The 22,210-nt window shown below is 38.5% G+C and overlaps 7 non-coding genes across 7 annotated transcripts; all 7 read right to left on the reverse strand.

The window, feature by feature from the left end:
* Positions 1-6: 6 nt before the first annotated feature.
* AC3HAE_039137 (transfer RNA lysine (anticodon UUU)) lies at positions 7-79 on the reverse strand. The gene has a single exon. It is a non-coding gene; the product is annotated as a tRNA-Lys (tRNA).
* A 3,580-nt stretch (positions 80-3,659) lies between these two features.
* AC3HAE_039138 (transfer RNA lysine (anticodon UUU)) lies at positions 3,660-3,732 on the reverse strand. The gene has a single exon. It is a non-coding gene; the product is annotated as a tRNA-Lys (tRNA).
* Positions 3,733-4,268: 536 nt separating this feature from the next.
* On the reverse strand, positions 4,269-4,341 carry AC3HAE_039139 (transfer RNA lysine (anticodon UUU)). The gene has a single exon. It is a non-coding gene; the product is annotated as a tRNA-Lys (tRNA).
* Positions 4,342-13,403: 9,062 nt separating this feature from the next.
* Positions 13,404-13,476, reverse strand: AC3HAE_039141 (transfer RNA lysine (anticodon UUU)). Its single transcript has one exon. It is a non-coding gene; the product is annotated as a tRNA-Lys (tRNA).
* Positions 13,477-18,274: 4,798 nt separating this feature from the next.
* AC3HAE_039142 (transfer RNA lysine (anticodon UUU)) lies at positions 18,275-18,347 on the reverse strand. Its single transcript has one exon. It is a non-coding gene; the product is annotated as a tRNA-Lys (tRNA).
* Positions 18,348-18,883: 536 nt separating this feature from the next.
* AC3HAE_039143 (transfer RNA lysine (anticodon UUU)) lies at positions 18,884-18,956 on the reverse strand. The gene has a single exon. It is a non-coding gene; the product is annotated as a tRNA-Lys (tRNA).
* A 3,072-nt stretch (positions 18,957-22,028) lies between these two features.
* Positions 22,029-22,101, reverse strand: AC3HAE_039144 (transfer RNA lysine (anticodon UUU)). Its single transcript has one exon. It is a non-coding gene; the product is annotated as a tRNA-Lys (tRNA).
* Positions 22,102-22,210: the final 109 nt, after the last annotated feature.

Consider the following 22,210-nt stretch of genomic DNA (forward strand, 5'->3'; position numbering starts at 1 on the left):
AATTCCCGCCTGAACAGGGACTTGAACCCTGGACCCTCAGATTAAAAGTCTGATGCTCTACCGGCTGAGCTATCCAGGCTTCAATAATCTCAACATTTTCCCACATTAAAAATGTTTTAGGTTTCCATTAAAAGTACCTGTACCATCTACAGGGAATTCAAAGCCACAAGCTATGCTTAATGAGGGTACTGCTTTTCATCTTATAAAATGTCTTACAGATAGGGGAATTAGCTCAAATGGTAGAGCGCTCGCTTAGCATGTGAGAGGTAGCGGGATTGATGCCCGCATTCTCCAATAAATTTAGATTTTCACAGAATTTCCATTTCAATGACTGTCACAGTAATCAGAATTGAACTGGAGTTTGTTGAAGAGCACATGGTTCATTAGCCAAAACCTCTGCAGCTGAGAGGTCAAACAAAATGAGACTCATCATTCTGTATTTTAGACAGTGTCAATTAGTCAATCACAATAAATACAAGTAACTAGTTAAACGTCCATTTTGTAGGATCACAAGGCTTCTGTTTTTAAATCTTTGTAAAGTATCAATAACGAGCGCGTCTATTCTAGCACTCAACGACCTATGAAGGGTCAATTAAGTTATTATAACTGAAATCCCACCTGAACAGGGACTTGAACGCTGGACCCTCAGATTAAAAGTCTGATGCTCTACCGGCTGAGCTATCCAGGCTTCAATAAACTCAACATTTTCCCATATTAAAAATGTTTTAGGTTTCCATTAAAAGTACCTGTACCATCTACAGGGAATTCAAAGCCACAAGCTATGCTTAATGAGGGTACTGCTTTTTATCTTATAATATGTCTTACAGATAGGGGAATTAGCTCAAATGGTAGAGCGCTCGCTTAGCATGTGAGAGGTAGCGGGATCGATGCCCGCATTCTCCAATAAATTTAGATTTTCACAGAATTTCCATTTCAATGACTGTCACAGTGATCAGAATTGAACTGGAGTTTGTTGAAGAGCACATGGTTCATTAGCCATAACCTCTGCAGCTGAGAGGTCAAACAAAATGAGACTCATCATTCTGTATTTTAGACAGTGTCAATTAGTCAATCACAATAAATACAAGTAACTAGTTAAATGTCCAATTTGTAGGATCACAAGGCTTCTGTTTTTAAATCTTTGTAAAGTATCAATAACGAGCGCATCTATTCTAGCACTCAACGACCTATGAAGTGTCAATGAAGTTCTTATAATTGAATTCCCGCCTGAACAGGGACTTGAACCCTGGACCCTCAGATTAAAAGTATGATGCTCTACCGGCTGAGCTATCCAGGCATCAATGAACTCAACATTTTCCCACATTAAAAATGTTTTAGGTTTCCATTAAAAGTACCTGTACCATCTACAGGGAATTCAAAGCCACAAGCTATGCTTAATGATGGTACTGCTTTTTATCTTATAAAAAGTCTTACAGATAGGGGAATTAGCTCAAATAGTAGAGAGCTCGCTTAGCATGTGAGAGGTAGCGGGATCGATGCCCGCATTCTCCAATAAATTTAGATTTTCACAGAATTTCAATTTCAATGACTGTCACAGTAATCAGAATTGAACTGGAGTTTGTTGAAGAGCACAGTGTTCATTAGCCAAAACCTCTGCAGCTGAGAGGTCAAACAAAATGAGACTCATCATTCTGTATTTTAGACAGTGTCAATTAGTCAATCACAATAAATACAAGTAACTAGTTAAACGTCCATTTTGTAGGATCACAAGGCTTCTGTTTTTAAATCTTTGTAAAGTATCAATAACGAGCGCGTCTATTCTAGCACTCAACGACCTATGAAGGGTCAATTAAGTTATTATAACTGAAATCCCACCTGAACAGGGACTTGAAGCTGGACCCTCAGATTAAAAGTCTGATGCTCTACCGGCTGAGCTATCCAGGCATCAATAAACTCAACATTTTCCCATATTAAAAATGTTTTAGGTTTCCATTAAAAGTACCTGTACCATCTACAGGGAATTCAAAGCCACAAGCTATGCTTAATGAGGGTACTGCTTTTTATCTTATAATATGTCTTACAGATAGGGGAATTAGCTCAAATGGTAGAGCGCTCGCTTAGCATGTGAGAGGTAGCGGGATCGATGCCCGCATTCTCCAATAAATTTAGATTTTCACAGAATTTCCATTTCAATGACTGTCACAGTAATCAGAATTGAACTGGAGTTTGTTGAAGAGCACATGGTTCATTAGCCATAACCTCTGCAGCTGAGAGGTCAAACAAAATGAGACTCATCATTCTGTATTTTAGACAGTGTCAATTAGTCAATTACAATAAATACAAGTAACTAGTTAAATGTCCAATTTGTAGGATCACAAGGCTTCTGTTTTTAAATCTTTGTAAAGTATCAATAACGAGCGCATCTATTCTAGCACTCAACGACCTATGAAGTGTCAATGAAGTTCTTATAATTGAATTCCCGCCTGAACAGGGACTTGAACCCTGGACCCTCAGATTAAAAGTATGATGCTCTACCGGCTGAGCTTTCCAGGCTTCAATAAACTCAACATTTTCCCACATTAAAAATGTTTTAGGTTTCCATTAAAAGTACCTGTACCATCTACAGGGAATTCAAAGCCACAAGCTATGCTGAATGAGGGTACTGCTTTTTATCTTATAAGATGTCTTACAGATAGGGGAATTAGCTCAAATGGTAGAGCGCTCACTTAGCATGTGAGAGGTAGCGGGATCGATGCCCGCATTCTCCAATAAATTTAGATTTTCACAGAATTTCCATTTCAATGACTGTCACAGTAATCAGAATTGAACTGGAGTTTGTTGAAGAGCACATGGTTCATTAGCCAAAACCTCTGCAGCTGAGAGGTCAAACAAAATGAGACTCATCATTCTGTATTTTAGACAGTGTCAATTATTCAATTACAATAAATACAAGTAACTAGTTAAACGTCGAATTGTCAGGATCACAAGGATTCCGTTTTTAAATCTTTGTAAAGTATCAATAACGAGCGCGTCTATTCTAGCACTCAACGACCTATGAAGGGTCAATGAAGTTATTATAACTGAAATCCCACCTGAACAGGGACTTGAACGCTGGACCCTCAGATTAAAAGTCTGATGCTCTACCGGCTGAGCTATCCAGGCTTCAATAAACTCAACATTTTCCCATATTAAAAATGTTTTAGGTTTCCATTAAAAGTACCTGTACCATCTACAGGGAATTCAAAGCCACAAGCTATGCTTAATGAGGGTACTGCTTTTTATCTTATAATATGTCTTACAGATAGGGGAATTAGCTCAAATGGTAGAGTACTCGCTTAGCATGTGAGAGGTAGCGGGATCGATGCCCGCATTCTCCAATAAATTTAGATTTTCACAGAATTTCCATTTCAATGACTGTCACAGTAATCAGAATTGAACTGGAGTTTGTTGAAGAGCACAGTGTTCATTAGCCAAAACCTCTGCAGCTGAGAGGTCAAACAAAATGAGACTCATCATTCTGTATTTTAGACAGTGTCAATTAGTCAATCACAATAAATACAAGTAACTAGTTAAACGTCCATTTTGTAGGATCAGAAGGCTTCTGTTTTTAAATCTTTGTAAAGTATCAATAACGAGCGCATCTATTCTAGCACTCTACGACCTATGAAGTGTCAATGAAGTTCTTATAATTGAATTCCCGCCTGAACAGGGACTTGAACCCTAGACCCTCAGATTAAAAGTCTGATGCTCTACCGGCTGAGCTATCCAGGCTTCAATAAACTCAACATTTTCCCATATTAAAAATGTTTTAGGTTTCCATTAAAAGTACCTGTACCATCTACAGGGAATTCAAAGCCACAAGCTATGCTTAATGAGGGTACTGCTTTTTATCTTATAATATGTCTTACAGATAGGGGAATTAGCTCAAATGGTAGAGCGCTCGCTTAGCATGTGAGAGGTAGCGGGATTGATGCCCGCATTCTCTAATAAATTTAGATTTTCACAGAATTTCCATTTCAATGACTGTCACAGTAATCAGAATTGAACTGGAGTTTGTTGAAGAGCACATGGTTCATTAGCCAAAACCTCTGCAGCTGAGAGGTCAAACAAAGTGAGACTCATCATTCTGTATTTTAGACAGTGTCAATTATTCAATTACAATAAATACAAGTAACTAGTTAAACGTCGAATTGTCAGGATCACAAGGATTCCGTTTTTAAATCTTTGTAAAGTATCAATAATGAGCGCGTCTATTCTAGCACTCAACGACCTATGAAGGGTCAATGAAGTTCTTATAATTGAATTCCCGCCTGAACAGGGACTTGAACCCTGGACCCTCAGATTAAAAGTCTGATGCTCTACCGGCTGAGCTATCCAGGCTTCAATAACCTCAACATTTTCCCACATTAAAAATGTTTTAGGTTTCCATTAAAAGTACCTGTACCATCTACAGGGAATTCAAAGCCACAAGCTATGCTTAATGAGGGTACTGCTTTTCATCTTATAAAATGTCTTACAGATAGGGGAATTAGCTCAAATGGTAGAGCGCTCGCTTAGCATGTGAGAGGTAGCGGGATTGATGCCCGCATTCTCCAATAAATTTAGATTTTCACAGAATTTCCATTTCAATGACTGTCACAGTAATCAGAATTGAACTGGAGTTTGTTGAAGAGCACATGGTTCATTAGCCAAAACCTCTGCAGCTGAGAGGTCAAACAAAATGAGACTCATCATTCTGTATTTTAGACAGTGTCAATTATTCAATTACAATAAATACAAGTAACTAGTTAAACGTCGAATTGTCAGGATCACAAGGATTCCGTTTTTAAATCTTTGTAAAGTATCAATAACGAGCGCGTCTATTCTAACACTCAACGACCTATGAAGGGTCAATGAAGTTATTATAACTGAAATCCCACCTGAACAGGGACTTGAACGCTGGACCCTCAGATTAAAAGTCTGATGCTCTACCGGCTGAGCTATCCAGGCTTCAATAAACTCAACATTTTCCCATATTAAAAATGTTTTAGGTTTCCATTAAAAGTACCTGTACCATCTACAGGGAATTCAAAGTCACAAGCTATGCTTAATGAGGGTACTGCTTTTTATCTTATAATATGTCTTACAGATAGGGGAATTAGCTCAAATGGTAGAGCACTCGCTTAGCATGTGAGAGGTAGCGGGATCGATGCCCGCATTCTCCAATAAATTTAGATTTTCACAGAATTTCCATTTCAATGACTGTCACAGTAATCAGAATTGAACTGGAGTTTGTTGAAGAGCACAGTGTTCATTAGCCAAAACCTCTGCAGCTGAGAGGTCAAACAAAATGAGACTCATCATTCTGTATTTTAGACAGTGTCAATTAGTCAATCACAATAAATACAAGTAACTAGTTAAACGTCCATTTTGTAGGATCACAAGGCTTCTGTTTTTAAATCTTTGTAAAGTATCAATAACGAGCGCGTCTATTCTAGCACTCAACGACCTATGAAGGGTCAATGAAGTTATTATAACTGAAATCCCACCTGAACAGGGACTTGAACGCTGGACCCTCAGATTAAAAGTCTGATGCTCTACCGGCTGAGCTATCCAGGCTTCAATAAACTCAACATTTTCCCATATTAAAAATGTTTTAGGTTTCCATTAAAAGTACCTGTACCATCTACAGGGAATTCAAAGCCACAAGCTATGCTTAATGAGGGTACTGCTTTTTATCTTATAATATGTCTTACAGATAGGGGAATTAGCTCAAATGGTAGAGCGCTCGCTTAGCATGTGAGAGGTAGCGGGATCGATGCCCTCATTCTCCAATAAATTTAGATTTTCACAGAATTTCCATTTCAATGACTGTCACAGTAATCAGAATTGAACTGGAGTTTGTTGAAGAGCACATGGTTCATTAGCCAAAACCTCTGCAGCTGAGAGGTCAAACAAAATGAGATTCATCATTCTGTATTTTAGACAGTGTCAATTAGTCAATTACAATAAATACAAGTAACTAGTTAAATGTCCAATTTGTAGGATCACAAGGCTTCTGTTTTTAAATCTTTGTAAAGTATCAATAACGAGTGCATCTATTCTAGCACTCAACGACCTATGAAGTGTCAATGAAGTTCTTATAATTGAATTCCCGCCTGAACAGGGACTTGAACCCTGGACCCTCAGATTAAAAGTCTGATGCTCTACCGGCTGAGCTTTCCAGGCTTCAATAATCTCAACATTTTCCCACATTAAAAATGTTTTAGGTTTCCATTAAAAGTACCTGTACCATCTACAGGGAATTCAAAGCCACAAGCTATGCTTAATGATGGTACTGCTTTTTATCTTATAAAAAGTCTTACAGATAGGGGAATTAGCTCAAATGGTAGAGAGCTCGCTTAGCATGAGAGAGGTAGCGGGATCGATGCCCGCATTCTCCAATAAATTTAGATTTTCACAGAATTTCCATTTCAATGACTGTCACAGTAATCAGAATTGAACTGGAGTTTGTTGAAGAGCACAGTGTTCATTAGCCAAAACCTCTGCAGCTGAGAGGTCAAACAAAATGAGACTCATCATTCTGTATTTTAGACAGTGTCAATTAGTCAATCACAATAAATACAAGTAACTAGTTAAACGTCCATTTTGTAGGATCACAAGGCTTCTGTTTTTAAATCTTTGTAAAGTATCAATAACGAGCGCGTCTATTCTAGCACTCAACGACCTATGAAGGGTCAATGAAGTTATTATAACTGAAATCCCACCTGAACAGGGACTTGAACGCTGGACCCTCAGATTAAAAGTCTGATGCTCTACCGGCTGAGCTATCCAGGCTTCAATAAACTCAACATTTTCCCATAGTAAAAATGTTTTAGGTTTCCATTCAAAGTACCTGTACCATCTACAGGGAATTCAAAGCCACAAGCTATGCTTAATGATGGTACTGCTTTTTATCTTATAAAAAGTCTTACAGATAGGGGAATTAGCTCAAATGGTAGAGAGCTCGCTTAGCATGTGAGAGGTAGCGGGATCGATGCCCGCATTCTCCAATAAATTTAGATTTTCACAGAATTTCCATTTCAATGACTGTCACAGTAATCAGAATTGAACTGGAGTTTGTTGAAGAGCACATGGTTCATTAGCCAAAATCTCTGCAGCTGAGAGGTCAAACAAAATGAGACTCATCATTCTGTATTTTAGACAGTGTCAATTAGTCAATCACAATAAATACAAGTAACTAGTTAAACGTCCATTTTGTAGGATCACAAGGCTTCTGTTTTTAAATCTTTGTAAAGTATCAATAACGAGCGGGTCTATTCTAGCACTCAACGACCTATGAAGGGTCAATTAAGTTATTATAACTGAAATCCCACCTGAACAGGGACTTGAACGCTGGACCCTCAGATTAAAAGTCTGATGCTCTACCGGCTGAGCTATCCAGGCTTCAATAAACTCAACATTTTCCCATATTAAAAATGTTTTAGGTTTCCATTAAAAGTACCTGTACCATCTACAGGGAATTCAAAGCCACAAGCTATGCTTAATGAGGGTACTGCTTTTTATCTTATAATATGTCTTACAGATAGGGGAATTAGCTCAAATGGTAGAGTGCTCGCTTAGCATGTGAGAGGTAGCGGGATCGATGCCCGCATTCTCCAATAAATTTAGATTTTCACAGAATTTCCATTTCAATGACTGTCACAGTAATCAGAATTGAACTGGAGTTTGGTGAAGAGCACATGGTTCATTAGCCATAACCTCTGCAGCTGAGAGGTCAAACAAAATGAGACTCATCATTCTGTATTTTAGACAGTGTCAATTAGTCAATCACAATAAATACAAGTAACTAGTTAAATGTCCAATTTGTAGGATCACAAGGCTTCTGTTTTTAAATCTTTGTAAAGTATCAATAACGAGCACATCTATTCTAGCACTCAACGACCTATGAAGTGTCAATGAAGTTCTTATAATTGAATTCCCGCCTGAACAGGGACTTGAACCCTGGACCCTCAGATTAAAAGTATGATGCTCTACCGGCTGAGCTATCCAGGCATCTATAAACTCAACATTTTCCCACATTAAAAATGTTTTAGGTTTCCATTAAAAGTACCTGTACCATCTACAGGGAATTCAAAGCCACAAGCTATGCTTAATGAGGGTACTGCTTTTTATCTTATAAGATGTCTTACAGATAGGGGAATTAGCTCAAATGGTAGAGCGCTCGCTTAGCATGTGAGAGGTAGCGGGATCGATGCCCGCATTCTCCAATAAATTTAGATTTTCACAGAATTTCAATTTCAATGACTGTCACAGTAATCAGAATTGAACTGGAGTTTGTTGAAGAGCACATGGTTCATTAGCCATAACCTCTGCAGCTGAGAGGTCAAACAAAATGAGACTCATCATTCTGTATTTTAGACAGTGTCAATTAGTCAATTACAATAAATACAAGTAACTAGTTAAATGTCCAATTTGTAGGATCACAAGGCTTCTGTTTTTAAATCTTTGTAAAGTATCAATAACGAGCGCATCTATTCTAGCACTCAACGACCTATGAAGTGTCAATGAAGTTCTTATAATTGAATTCCCGCCTGAACAGGGACTTGAACCCTGGACCCTCAGATTAAAAGTATGATGCTCTACCGGCTGAGCTATCCAGGCATCAATAAACTCAACATTTTCCCACATTAAAAATGTTTTAGGTTTCCATTAAAAGTACCTGTACCATCTACAGGGAATTCAAAGCCACAAGCTATGCTTAATGAGGGTACTGCTTTTTATCTTATAAAATGTCTTACAGATAGGGGAATTAGCTCAAATGGTAGAGCGCTCACTTAGCATGTGAGAGGTAGCGGGATCGATGCCCGCATTCTCTAATAAATTTAGATTTTCACAGAATTTCCATTTCAATGACTGTCACAGTAATCAGAATTGAACTGGAGTTTGTTGAAGAGCACATGGTTCATTAGCCATAACCTCTGCAGCTGAGAGGTCAAACAAAATGAGACTCATCATTCTGTATTTTAGACAGTGTCAATTAGTCAATTACAATAAATACAAGTAACTAGTTAAATGTCCAATTTGTAGGATCACAAGGCTTCTGTTTTTAAATCTTTGTAAAGTATCAATAACGAGCGCATCTATTCTAGCACTCAACGACCTATGAAGTGTCAATGAAGTTCTTATAATTGAATTCCCGCCTGAACAGGGACTTGAACCCTGGACCCTCAGATTAAAAGTATGATGCTCTACCGGCTGAGCTATCCAGGCATCAATAAACTCAACATTTTCCCACATTAAAAATGTTTTAGGTTTCCATTAAAAGTACCTGTACCATCTACAGGGAATTCAAAGCCACAAGCTATGCTTAATGAGGGTACTGCTTTTTATCTTATAAGATGTCTTACAGATAGGGGAATTAGCTCAAATGGTAGAGCGCTCGCTTAGCATGTGAGAGGTAGCGGGATCGATGCCCGCATTCTCCAATAAATTTAGATTTTCACAGAATTTCAATTTCAATGACTGTCACAGTAATCAGAATTGAACTGGAGTTTGTTGAAGAGCACATGGTTCATTAGCCATAACCTCTGCAGCTGAGAGGTCAAACAAAATGAGACTCATCATTCTATATTTTAGACAGTGTCAATTAGTCAATTACAATAAATACAAGTAACTAGTTAAATGTCCAATTTGTAGGATCACAAGGCTTCTGTTTTTAAATCTTTGTAAAGTATCAATAACGAGCGCATCTATTCTAGCACTCAACGACCTATGAAGTGTCAATGAAGTTCTTATAATTGAATTCCCGCCTGAACAGGGACTTGAACCCTGGACCCTCAGATTAAAAGTATGATGCTCTACCGGCTGAGCTATCCAGGCATCAATAAACTCAACATTTTCCCACATTAAAAATGTTTTAGGTTTCCATTAAAAGTACCTGTACCATCTACAGGGAATTCAAAGCCACAAGCTATGCTTAATGAGGGTACTGCTTTTTATCTTATAAAATGTCTTACAGATAGGGGAATTAGCTCAAATGGTAGAGCGCTCGCTTAGCATGTGAGAGGTAGCGGGATCGATGCCCGCATTCTCCAATAAATTTAGATTTTCACAGAATTTCCATTTCAATGACTGTCACAGTAATCAGAATTGAACTGGAGTTTGTTGAAGAGCACATGGTTCATTAGCCATAACCTCTGCAGCTGAGAGGTCAAACAAAATGAGACTCATCATTCTGTATTTTAGACAGTGTCAATTAGTCAATCACAATAAATACAAGTAACTAGTTAAACGTCCATTTTGTAGGATCACAAGGCTTCTGTTTTTAAATCTTTGTAAAGTATCAATAACGAGCGCGTCTATTCTAGCACTCAACGACCTATGAAGGGTCAATTAAGTTATTATAACTGAAATCCCACCTGAACAGGGACTTGAACGCTGGACCCTCAGATTAAAAGTCTGATGCTCTACCGGCTGAGCTATCCAGGCTTCAATAAACTCAACATTTTCCCATATTAAAAATGTTTTAGGTTTCCATTAAAAGTACCTGTACCATCTACAGGGAATTCAAAGCCACAAGCTATGCTTAATGAGGGTACTGCTTTTTATCTTATAAAATGTCTTACAGATAGGGGAATTAGCTCAAATGGTAGAGCGCTCGCTTAGCATGTGAGAGGTAGCGGGATCGATGCCCGCATTCTCCAATAAATTTAGATTTTCACAGAATTTCCATTTCAATGACTGTCACAGTAATCAGAATTGAACTGGAGTTTGTTGAAGAGCACATGGTTCATTAGCCATAACCTCTGCAGCTGAGAGGTCAAACAAAATGAGACTCATCATTCTGTATTTTAGACAGTGTCAATTAGTCAATCACAATAAATACAAGTAACTAGTTAAACGTCCATTTTGTAGGATCACAAGGCTTCTGTTTTTAAATCTTTGTAAAGTATCAATAACGAGCGCGTCTATTCTAGCACTCAACGACCTATGAAGGGTCAATTAAGTTATTATAACTGAAATCCCACCTGAACAGGGACTTGAACGCTGGACCCTCAGATTAAAAGTCTGATGCTCTACCGGCTGAGCTATCCAGGCTTCAATAAACTCAACATTTTCCCATATTAAAAATGTTTTAGGTTTCCATTAAAAGTACCTGTACCATCTACAGGGAATTCAAAGCCACAAGCTATGCTTAATGAGGGTACTGCTTTTTATCTTATAATATGTCTTACAGATAGGGGAATTAGCTCAAATGGTAGAGTGCTCGCTTAGCATGTGAGAGGTAGCGGGATCGATGCCCGCATTCTCCAATAAATTTAGATTTTCACAGAATTTCCATTTCAATGACTGTCACAGTAATCAGAATTGAACTGGAGTTTGTTGAAGAGCACATGGTTCATTAGCCATAACCTCTGCAGCTGAGAGGTCAAACAAAATGAGACTCATCATTCTGTATTTTAGACAGTGTCAATTAGTCAATCACAATAAATACAAGTAACTAGTTAAATGTCCAATTTGTAGGATCACAAGGCTTCTGTTTTTAAATCTTTGTAAAGTATCAATAACGAGCGCATCTATTCTAGCACTCAACGACCTATGAAGTGTCAATGAAGTTCTTATAATTGAATTCCCGCCTGAACAGGGACTTGAACCCTGGACCCTCAGATTAAAAGTATGATGCTCTACCGGCTGAGCTATCCAGGCATCTATAAACTCAATATTTTCCCACATTAAAAATGTTTTAGGTTTCCATTAAAAGTACCTGTACCATCTACAGGGAATTCAAAGCCACAAGCTATGCTTAATGAGGGTACTGCTTTTTATCTTATAAGATGTCTTACAGATAGGGGAATTAGCTCAAATGGTAGAGCGCTCGCTTAGCATGTGAGAGGTAGCGGGATCGATGCCCGCATTCTCCAATAAATTTAGATTTTCACAGAATTTCCATTTCAATGACTGTCACAGTAATCAGAATTGAACTGGAGTTTGTTGAAGAGCACATGGTTCATTAGCCATAACCTCTGCAGCTGAGAGGTCAAACAAAATGAGACTCATCATTCTGTATTTTAGACAGTGTCAATTAGTCAATTACAATAAATACAAGTAACTAGTTAAATGTCCAATTTGTAGGATCACAAGGCTTCTGTTTTTAAATCTTTGTAAAGTATCAATAACAAGCGCATCTATTCTAGCACTCAACGACCTATGAAGTGTCAATGAAGTTCTTATAATTGAATTCCCGCCTGAACAGGGACTTGAATCCTGGACCCTCAGATTAAAAGTATGATGCTCTACCGGCTGAGCTATCCAGGCATCAATAAACTCAACATTTTCCCACATTAAAAATGTTTTAGGTTTCCATTAAAAGTACCTGTACCATCTACAGGGAATTCAAAGCCACAAGCTATGCTTAATGAGGGTACTGCTTTTTATCTTATAAGATGTCTTACAGATAGGGGAATTAGCTCAAATGGTAGAGCGCTCGCTTAGCATGTGAGAGGTAGCGGGATAGATGCCCGCATTCTCTAATCAATTTAGATTTTCACAGAATTTCCATTTCAATGACTGTCACAGTAATCAGAATTGAACTGGAGTTTGTTGAAGAGCACATGGTTCATTAGCCATAACCTCTGCAGCTGAGAGGTCAAACAAAATGAGACTCATCATTCTGTATTTTAGACAGTGTCGATTAGTCAATTACAATAAATACAAGTAACTAGTTAAACGTCGAATTGTCAGGATCACAAGGATTCCGTTTTTAAATCTTTGTAAAGTATCAATAACAAGCGCGTCTATTCTAGCACTCAACGACCTATGAAGGGTCAATGAAGTTATTATAACTGAAATCCCACCTGAACAGGTACTTGAATGCTGGACCCTCAGATTAAAAGTCTGATGCTCTACCGGTTGAGCTATCCAGGCTTCAATAAACTCAACATTTTCCCACATTAAAAATGTTTTAGGTTTCCATTAAAAGTACCTGTACCATCTACAGGGAATTCAAAGCCACAAGCTATGCTTAATGAGGGTACTGCTTTTTATCTTATAAGATGTCTTACAGATAGGGGAATTAACTCAAATGGTAGAGCGCTCGCTTAGCATGTGAGAGGTAGCGGGATCGATGCCCGCATTCTCCAATAAATTTAGATTTTCACAGAATTTCCATTTCAATGACTGTCACAGTAATCAGAATTGAACTGGAGTTTGTTGAAGAGCACATGGTTCATTAGCCAAAACCTCTGCAGCTGAGAGGTCAAACAAAATGAGACTCATCATTCTGTATTTTAGACAGTGTCAATTAGTCAATTACAATAAATACAAGTAACTACTTAAACGTCCAATTTGTAGGATCACAAGGCTTCTGTTTTTAAATCTTTGTAAAGTATCAATAACGAGCACATCTATTCTAGCACTCAACGACCTATGAAGTGTCAATGAAGTTCTTATAATTGAATTTGCGCCTGAACAGGGACTTGAACCCTGGACCCTCAGATTAAAAGTCTGATGCTCTACCGGCTGAGCTATCCAGGCTTCAATAACCTCAACATTTTCCCACATTAAAAATGTTTAAGGTTTCCAATAAAAGTACCTGTACCATCTACAGGGAATTCAAAGCCACAAGCTATGCTTAATGATGGTACTGCTTTTCATCTCATAAGATGTCTTACAGATAGGGGAATTACCTCAAATGGTAGAGCGCTCGCTTAGCATGTGAGAGGTAGCGGGATCAATGCCCGCATTCTCCAATAAATTTAGATTTTCACAGAATTTCCATTTCAATGACTGTCACAGTAATCAGAATTGAACTGGAGTTTGTTGAAGAGCACATGGTTCATTAGCCAAAACCTCTGCAGCTGAGAGGTCAAACAAAATGAGACTCATCATTCTGTATTTTAGACAGTGTCAATTAGTCAATTACAATAAATACAAGTAACTAGTTAAATGTCCAATTTGTAGGATCACAAGGCTTCTGTTTTTAAATCTTTGTAAAGTATCAATAACGAGCGCATCTATTCTAGCACTCAACGACCTATGAAGTGTCAATGAAGTTCTTAGAATTGAATTCGCTCCTGAACAGGGACTTGAACCCTGGACCCTCAGATTAAAAGTCTGATGCTCTACCGGCTGAGCTATCCAGGCTTCAATAAACTCAACATTTTCCCATATTAAAAATGTTTTAGGTTTCAATTAAAAGTACCTGTACCATCTACAGGGAATTCAAAGCCACAAGCTATGCTTAATGAGGGTACTGCTTTTTATCTTATAATATGTCTTACAGATAGGGGAATTAGCTCAAATGGTAGAGCGCTCGCTTAGCATGTGAGAGGTAGCGGGATCGATGCCCGCATTCTCCAATAAATTTAGATTTTCACAGAATTTCCATTTCAATGACTGTCACAGTAATCAGAATTGAACTGGAGTTTGTTGAAGAGCACATGGTTCATTAGCCATAACCTCTGCAGCTGAGAGGTCAAACAAAATGAGACTCATCATTCTGTATTTTAGACAGTGTCAATTAGTCAATTACAATAAATACAAGTAACTAGTTAAATGTCCAATTTGTAGGATCACAAGGCTTCTGTTTTTAAATCTTTGTAAAGTATCAATAACGAGCGCATCTATTCTAGCACTCAACGACCTATGAAGTGTCAATGAAGTTCTTATAATTGAATTCCCGACTGAACAGGGACTTGAACCCTGGACCCTCAGATTAAAAGTCTGATGCTCTACCGGCTGAGCTATCCAGGCATTAATAAACTCAACATTTTCCCACATTAAAAATGTTTTAGGTTTCCATTAAAAGTACCTGTACCATCTACAGGGAATTCAAAGCCACAAGCTATGCTTAATGATGGTACTGCTTTTTATCTTATAAAAAGTCTTACAGATAGGGGAATTAGCTCAAATGGTAGAGAGCTCGCTTAGCATGTGAGAGGTAGCGGGATCGATGCCCGCATTCTCCAATAAAATTAGATTTTCACAGAATTTCCATTTCAATGACTGTCACAGTAATCAGAATTGAACTGGAGTTTGTTGAAGAGCACATGGTTCATTAGCCAAAACCTCTGCAGCTGAGAGGTCAAACAAAATGAGACTCATCATTCTGTATTTTAGACAGTGTCAATTATTCAATTACAATAAATACAAGTAACTAGTTAAATGTCGAATTGTCAGGATCACAAGGATTCCGTTTTTAAATCTTTGTAAAGTATCAATAACAAGCGCGTCTATTCTAGCACTCAACGACCTATGAAGGGTCAATGAAGTTATTATAACTGAAATCCCACCTGAACAGGGACTTGAACGCTGGACCCTCAGATTAAAAGTCTGACGCTCTACCGGCTGAGCTATCCAGGCTTCAATAAACTCAACATTTTCCCATATTAAAAATGTTTTAGGTTTCAATTAAAAGTACCTGTACCATCTACAGGGAATTCAAAGCCACAAGCTATGCTTAATGAGGGTACTGCTTTTTATCTTATAATATGTCTTACAGATAGGGGAATTAGCTCAAATGGTAGAGCGCTCGCTTAGCATGTGAGAGGTAGCGGGATCGATGCCCGCATTCTCCAATAAATTTAGATTTTCACAGAATTTCCATTTCAATGACTGTCACAGTAATCAGAATTGAACTGGAGTTTGTTGAAGAGCACATGGTTCATTAGCCATAACCTCTGCAGCTGAGAGGTCAAACAAAATGAGACTCATCATTCTGTATTTTAGACAGTGTCAATTAGTCAATCACAATAAATACAAGTAACTAGTTAAATGTCCAATTTGTAGGATCACAAGGCTTCTGTTTTTAAATCTTTGTAAAGTATCAATAACGAGCGCATCTATTCTAGCACTCATCGACCTATGAAGTGTCAATGAAGTTCTTATAATTGAATTCCCGCCTGAACAGGGACTTGAACCCTGGACCCTCAGATTAAAAGTATGATGCTCTACCGGCTGAGCTATCCAGGCATCAATAAACTCAACATTTTCCCACATTAAAAATGTTTTAGGTTTCCATTAAAAGTACCTGTACCATCTACAGGGAATTCAAAGCCACAAGCTATGCTTAATGATGGTACTGCTTTTTATCTTATAAAAAGTCTTACAGATAAGGGAATTAGCTCAAATAGTAGAGAGCTCGCTTAGCATGTGGGAGGTAGCGGGATCGATGCCCGCATTCTCCAATAAATTTAGATTTCCACAGAATTTCCATTTCAATGACTGCCACAGTAATCAGAATTGAACTGGAGTTTGTTGAAGAGCACAGTGTTCATTAGCCAAAACCTCTGCAGCTGAGAGGTCAAACAAAATGAGACTCATCATTCTGTATTTTAGACAGTGTCAATTAGTCAATCACAATAAATACAAGTAACTAGTTAAACGTCCATTTTGTAGGATCACAAGGCTTCTGTTTTTAAATCTTTGTAAAGTATCAATAACGAGCGCGTCTATTCTAGCACTCAACGACCTATGAAGGGTCAATTAAGTTATTATAACTGAAATCCCACCTGAACAGGGACTTGAAGCTGGACCCTCAGATTAAAAGTCTGATGCTCTACCGGCTGAGCTATCCAGGCATCAATAAACTCAACATTTTCCCATATTAAAAATGTTTTAGGTTTCCATTAAAAGTACCTGTACCATCTACAGGGAATTCAAAGCCACAAGCTATGCTTAATGAGGGTACTGCTTTTTATCTTATAATATGTCTTACAGATAGGGGAATTAGCTCAAATGGTAGAGCGCTCGCTTAGCATGTGAGAGGTAGCGGGATCGATGCCCGCATTCTCCAATAAATTTAGATTTTCACAGAATTTCCATTTCAATGACTGTCACAGTAATCAGAATTGAACTGGAGTTTGTTGAAGAGCACATGGTTCATTAGCCATAACCTCTGCAGCTGAGAGGTCAAACAAAATGAGACTCATCATTCTGTATTTTAGACAGTGTCAATTAGTCAATTACAATAAATACAAGTAACTAGTTAAATGTCCAATTTGTAGGATCACAAGGCTTCTGTTTTTAAATCTTTGTAAAGTATCAATAACGAGCGCATCTATTCTAGCACTCAACGACCTATGAAGTGTCAATGAAGTTCTTATAATTGAATTCCCGCCTGAACAGGGACTTGAACCCTGGACCCTCAGATTAAAAGTATGATGCTCTACCGGCTGAGCTTTCCAGGCATCAATAAACTCAACATTTTCCCACATTAAAAATGTTTTAGGTTTCCATTAAAAGTACCTGTACCATCTACAGGGAATTCAAAGCCACAAGCTATGCTTAATGGGGGTACTGCTTTTTATCTTATAAGATGTCTTACAGATAGGGGAATTAGCTCAAATGGTAGAGCGCTTGCTTAGCATGTGAGAGGTAGCGGGATCGATGCCCGCATTCTCCAATAAATTTAGATTTTCACAGAATTTCCATTTCAATGACTGTCACAGTAATCAGAATTGAACTGGAGTTTGTTGAAGAGCACATGGTTCATTAGCCATAACCTCTGCAGCTGAGAGGTCAAACAAAATGAGACTCATCATTCTGTATTTTAGACAGTGTCGATTAGTCAATTACAATAAATACAAGTAACTAGTTAAACGTCGAATTGTCAGGATCACAAGGATTCCGTTTTTAAATCTTTGTAAAGTATCAATAACGAGCGCATCTATTCTAGCACTCAACGACCTATGAAGTGTCAATGAAGTTCTTATAATTGAATTCCCGACTGAACAGGGACTGGAACCCTGGACCCTCAGATTAAAAGTCTGATGCTCTACCGGCTGAGCTATCCAGGCATTAATAAAGTCAACATTTTCCCACATTAAAAATGTTTTAGGTTTCCATTAAAAGTACCTGTACCATCTACAGGGAATTCAAAGCCACAAGCTATGCTTAATGAGGGTACTGCTTTTTATCTTATAAGATGTCTTACAGATAGGGGAATTAGCTCAAATGGTAGAGCGCTCGCTTAACATGTGAGAGGTAGCGTGATCGATGCCCGCATTCTCCAATAAATTTAGATTTTCACAGAATTTCCATTTCAATGACTGTCACAGTAATCAGAATTGAACTGGAGTTTGTTGAAGAGCACAGTGTTCATTAGCCAAAGCCTCTGCAGCTGAGAGGTCAAACAAAATGAGACTCATCATTCTGTATTTTTGACAGTGTCAATTAGTCAATCACAATAAATACAAGTAACTAGTTAAACGTCCATTTTGTAGGATCACAAGGCTTCTGTTTTTAAATCTTTGTAAAGTATCAATAACGAGCGCATCTATTCCAGCACTCAACGACCTATGAAGTGTCAATGAAGTTCTTATAATTGAATTCCCGCCTGAACAGGGACTTGAACCCTGGACCCTCAGATTAAAAGTCTGATGCTCTACCGGCTGAGCTATCCAGGCTTCAATAACCTCAACATTTTCCCACATTAAAAATGTTTTAGGTTTCCATTAAAAGTACCTGTACCATCTACAGGGAATTCAAAGCCACAAGCTATGCTTAATGAGGGTACTGCTTTTCATCTTATAAAATGTCTTACAGATAGGGGAATTAGCTCAAATGGTAGAGCGCTCGCTTAGCATGTGAGAGGTAGAGGGATTGATGCCCTCCTTCTCCACTAAATTTAGATTTTCACAGAATTTCCATTTCAATGACTGTCACAGTAATCAGAATTGAACTGGAGTTTGTTGAAGAGCACATGGTTCATTAGCCAAAACCCCTGCAGCTTAGAGGTCAAACAAAATGAGACTCATCATTCTGTATTTTAGACAGTGTCAATTATTCAATTACAATAAATACCAGTAACTAGTTAAACGTCCAATTTGCAGGATCACAAGGCTTCTGTTTTTAAATCTTTGTAAAGTATCAATAATGAGCGCATCTATTCTAGCACTCAACGACCTATGAAGTGTCAATGAAGTTCTTATAATTGAATTCCCGCCTGAACAGGGACTTGAACCCTGGACCCTCAGATTAAAAGTCTGATGCTCTACCGGCTGAGCTATCCAGGCTTCAATACTCTCAACATTTTCCCACATTAAAAATGTTTTAGGTTTCCATTAAAAGTACCTGTACCATCTACAGGGAATTCAAAGCCACAAGCTATGCTTAATGATGGTACTGCTTTTTATCTTATAAAAAGTCTTACAGATAGGGGAATTAGCTCAAATGGTAGAGAGCTCGCTTAGCATGTGAGAGGTAGCGGGATCGATGCCCGCATTCTCCAATAAATTTAGATTTTCACAGAATTTCCATTTCAATGACTGTCACAGTAATCAGAATTGAACTGGAGTTTGTTGAAGAGCACATGGTTCATTAGCCAAAACCTCTGCAGCTGAGAGGTCAAACAAAATGAGACTCATCATTCTGTATTTTAGACAGTGTCAATTATTCAATTACAATAAATACAAGTAACTAGTTAAACGTCGAATTGTCAGGATCACAAGGATTCTGTTTTTAAATCTTTGTAAAGTATCAATAACGAGCGCGTCTATTCTAGCACTCAACGACCTATGAAGGGTCAATGAAATTATTATAACTGAAATCCCACCTGAACAGGGACTTGAACGCTGGACCCTCAGATTAAAAGTCTGATGCTCTACCGGCTGAGCTATCCAGGCTTCAATAAACTCAACATTTTCCCATATTAAAAATGTTTTAGGTTTCCATTAAAAGTACCTGTACCATCTACAGGGAATTCAAAGCCACAAGCTATGCTTAATGAGGGTACTGCTTTTTATCTTATAATATTTCTTACAGATAGGGGAATTAGCTCAAATGGTAGAGCGCTCGCTTAGCATGTGAGAGGTAGCGGGATCGATGCCCGCATTCTCCAATAAATTTAGATTTTCACAGAATTTCCATTTCAATGACTGTCACAGTAATCAGAATTGAACTGGAGTTTGTTGAAGAGCACATGGTTCACTAGCCAAAACCTCTGCAGCTGAGAGGTCAAACAAAATGAGACTCATCATTCTGTATTTTAGACAGTGGCCGTGTCCCAATTCAGGGGTTGCATCCTTCGAAGGATGCGTCCTTCGAAGGATGCAGCCTTCGTAGACCGCGAAGGCTGCATCGAAGGCCGAACGAGCGTTGTGGAATGGGACGGTCTAGCCTACGGAGCATTTCCGGATTGCGCAACCAGCCGTTAACGTCCTTTACCTTGCGTGACCACGCGCCGCTCCTGTCTCCTAGCAACCCTGACAGCTGCGGTTCAAACCGGACAGTGGAGGAGATATATGGAGCCAGAAATTATAATTTTATTGGTTATGTTTTATCTTTTATTGGAGGAGTGGGAGAAGATTCACCGCTGGAGCCGGCGGGTGAAGAGGAAGAGAGGACGTTGGCTTAATGTTAATTAGTTTAACGTTATATGTCTAGCGTTAATGTAATTAAACTTTGACAATAAAGTTACATATTTAAAATGGTCCCAACCTTACTTTTATATAAAAAAATGTTTTTACATAGTTTTGTCATTAAATATGTATTCGCTGCAGCTGCTGCTTCCGCTCTCTCCGCGCCATTTCTGAAAAAATATCCAACGCGCAATGAATGTTGGGATACGTTGGGCCGTGAAGGATGCATCCGATGCGTCCTTCAAATCCGGGAAACGAAGGCTGCATATCTCGGCCGCATTCGAAGGACCCTTCGAAATGGGAGAGCACTTGACGCGCCGCTGTGACGTATGCGGTCTTCAAATGCGTCCTTCGAAGGATGCAACCCCTGAATTGGGACACGGCCAGTGTCAATTATTCAATTACAATAAATACAAGTAACTAGTTAAACGTCGAATTGTCAGGATCACAAGGATTCCGTTTTTAAATCTTTGTAAAGTATCAATAACGAGCGCGTCTATTCTAGCACTCAACGACCTATGAAGGGTCAATGAAGTTATTATAACTGAAATCCCACCTGAACAGGGACTTGAACGCTGGACCCTCAGATTAAATGTCTGATGCTCTACCGGCTGAGCTATCCAGGCTTCAATAAACTCAACATTTTCCCATATTAAAAATGTTTTAGGTTTCCATTAAAAGTACCTGTACCATCTACAGGGAATTCAAAGCCACAAGCTATGCTTAATGATGGTACTGCTTTTCATCTTATAAAATGTCTTACAGATAGGAGAATTAGCTCAAATGGTAGAGCGCTCGCTTAGCATGTGAGAGGTAGTGGGATTGATGCCCGCATTCTCCAATAAATTTAGATTTTCACAGAATTTCCATTTCAATGACTGTCACAGTAATCAGAATTGAACTGGAGTTTGTTGGAGAGCACATGGTTCATTAGCCAAAACCTCTGCAGCTGAGAGGTTAAACAAAATGAGACACATCATTCTGTATTTTAGACAGTGTCGATTAGTCAATTACAATAAATACAAGTAACTAGTTAAACGTCGAATTGTCAGGATCACAAGGATTCCATTTTTAAATCTTTGTAAAGTATCAATAACGAGCGCGTCGATTCTAGCACTCAACGACCTATGAAGGGTCAATGAAGTTATTATAACTGATATCCCACCTGAACAGGTACTTGAACGCTGGACCCTCAGATTAAAAGTCTGATGCTCTACCGGCTGAGCTATCCAGGCTTCAATAAACTCAACATTTTCCCACATTAAAAATGTTTTAGGTTTCCATTAAAAGTACCTGTACCATCTACAGGGAATTCAAAGCCACAAGCTATGCTTAATGAGGGTACTGCTTTTTATCTTATAAGATCTCTTAGAGAAAGGGGAATTAGCTCAAATGGTAGAGCGCTCGCTTAGCATGTGAGAGGAAGCGGGATCGATGCCCGTATTCTCCAATAAATTTAGATTTTCACAGAATTTCCATTTCAATGACTGTCACAGTAGTAGCAGCTGAGAGGTTAGTAGCAGCTGAGAGGTTAGACAAAATGAGACTCATCATTCTGTATTTTAGACAGTGTCAATTACAATAAATGCAAGTAACTAGTTACACGTCCAATTGTCATGATCACAAGGATTCACTTTTTAAATCTTTGTAAAGTGTCAATATTGAGCGCATCTATTCAATCACTCAACAACCTATGAGGTGTCAATGAAGTTTTTGTAATTGAATTCCCGCCTGAACAGGGACTTGAACCCTGGACCCTCAGATTAAAAGCCTGATGCTCTACCGGCTGAGCTATCCAGGCTTCAAAATACTCTACATTTTCCCACATTAAAAATGTTTTAGGTTTCCATTAAAAGTACCTGTACCATCTACAGGGAATTCAAAGCCACAAGCTCGGCCAAAAATAGGGC

The sequence above is a fragment of the Micromesistius poutassou genome (genome assembly GCF_964030765.1).
Source record: "Micromesistius poutassou genome assembly, chromosome: 23".
Lineage (NCBI taxonomy): Eukaryota > Metazoa > Chordata > Actinopteri > Gadiformes > Gadidae > Micromesistius > Micromesistius poutassou.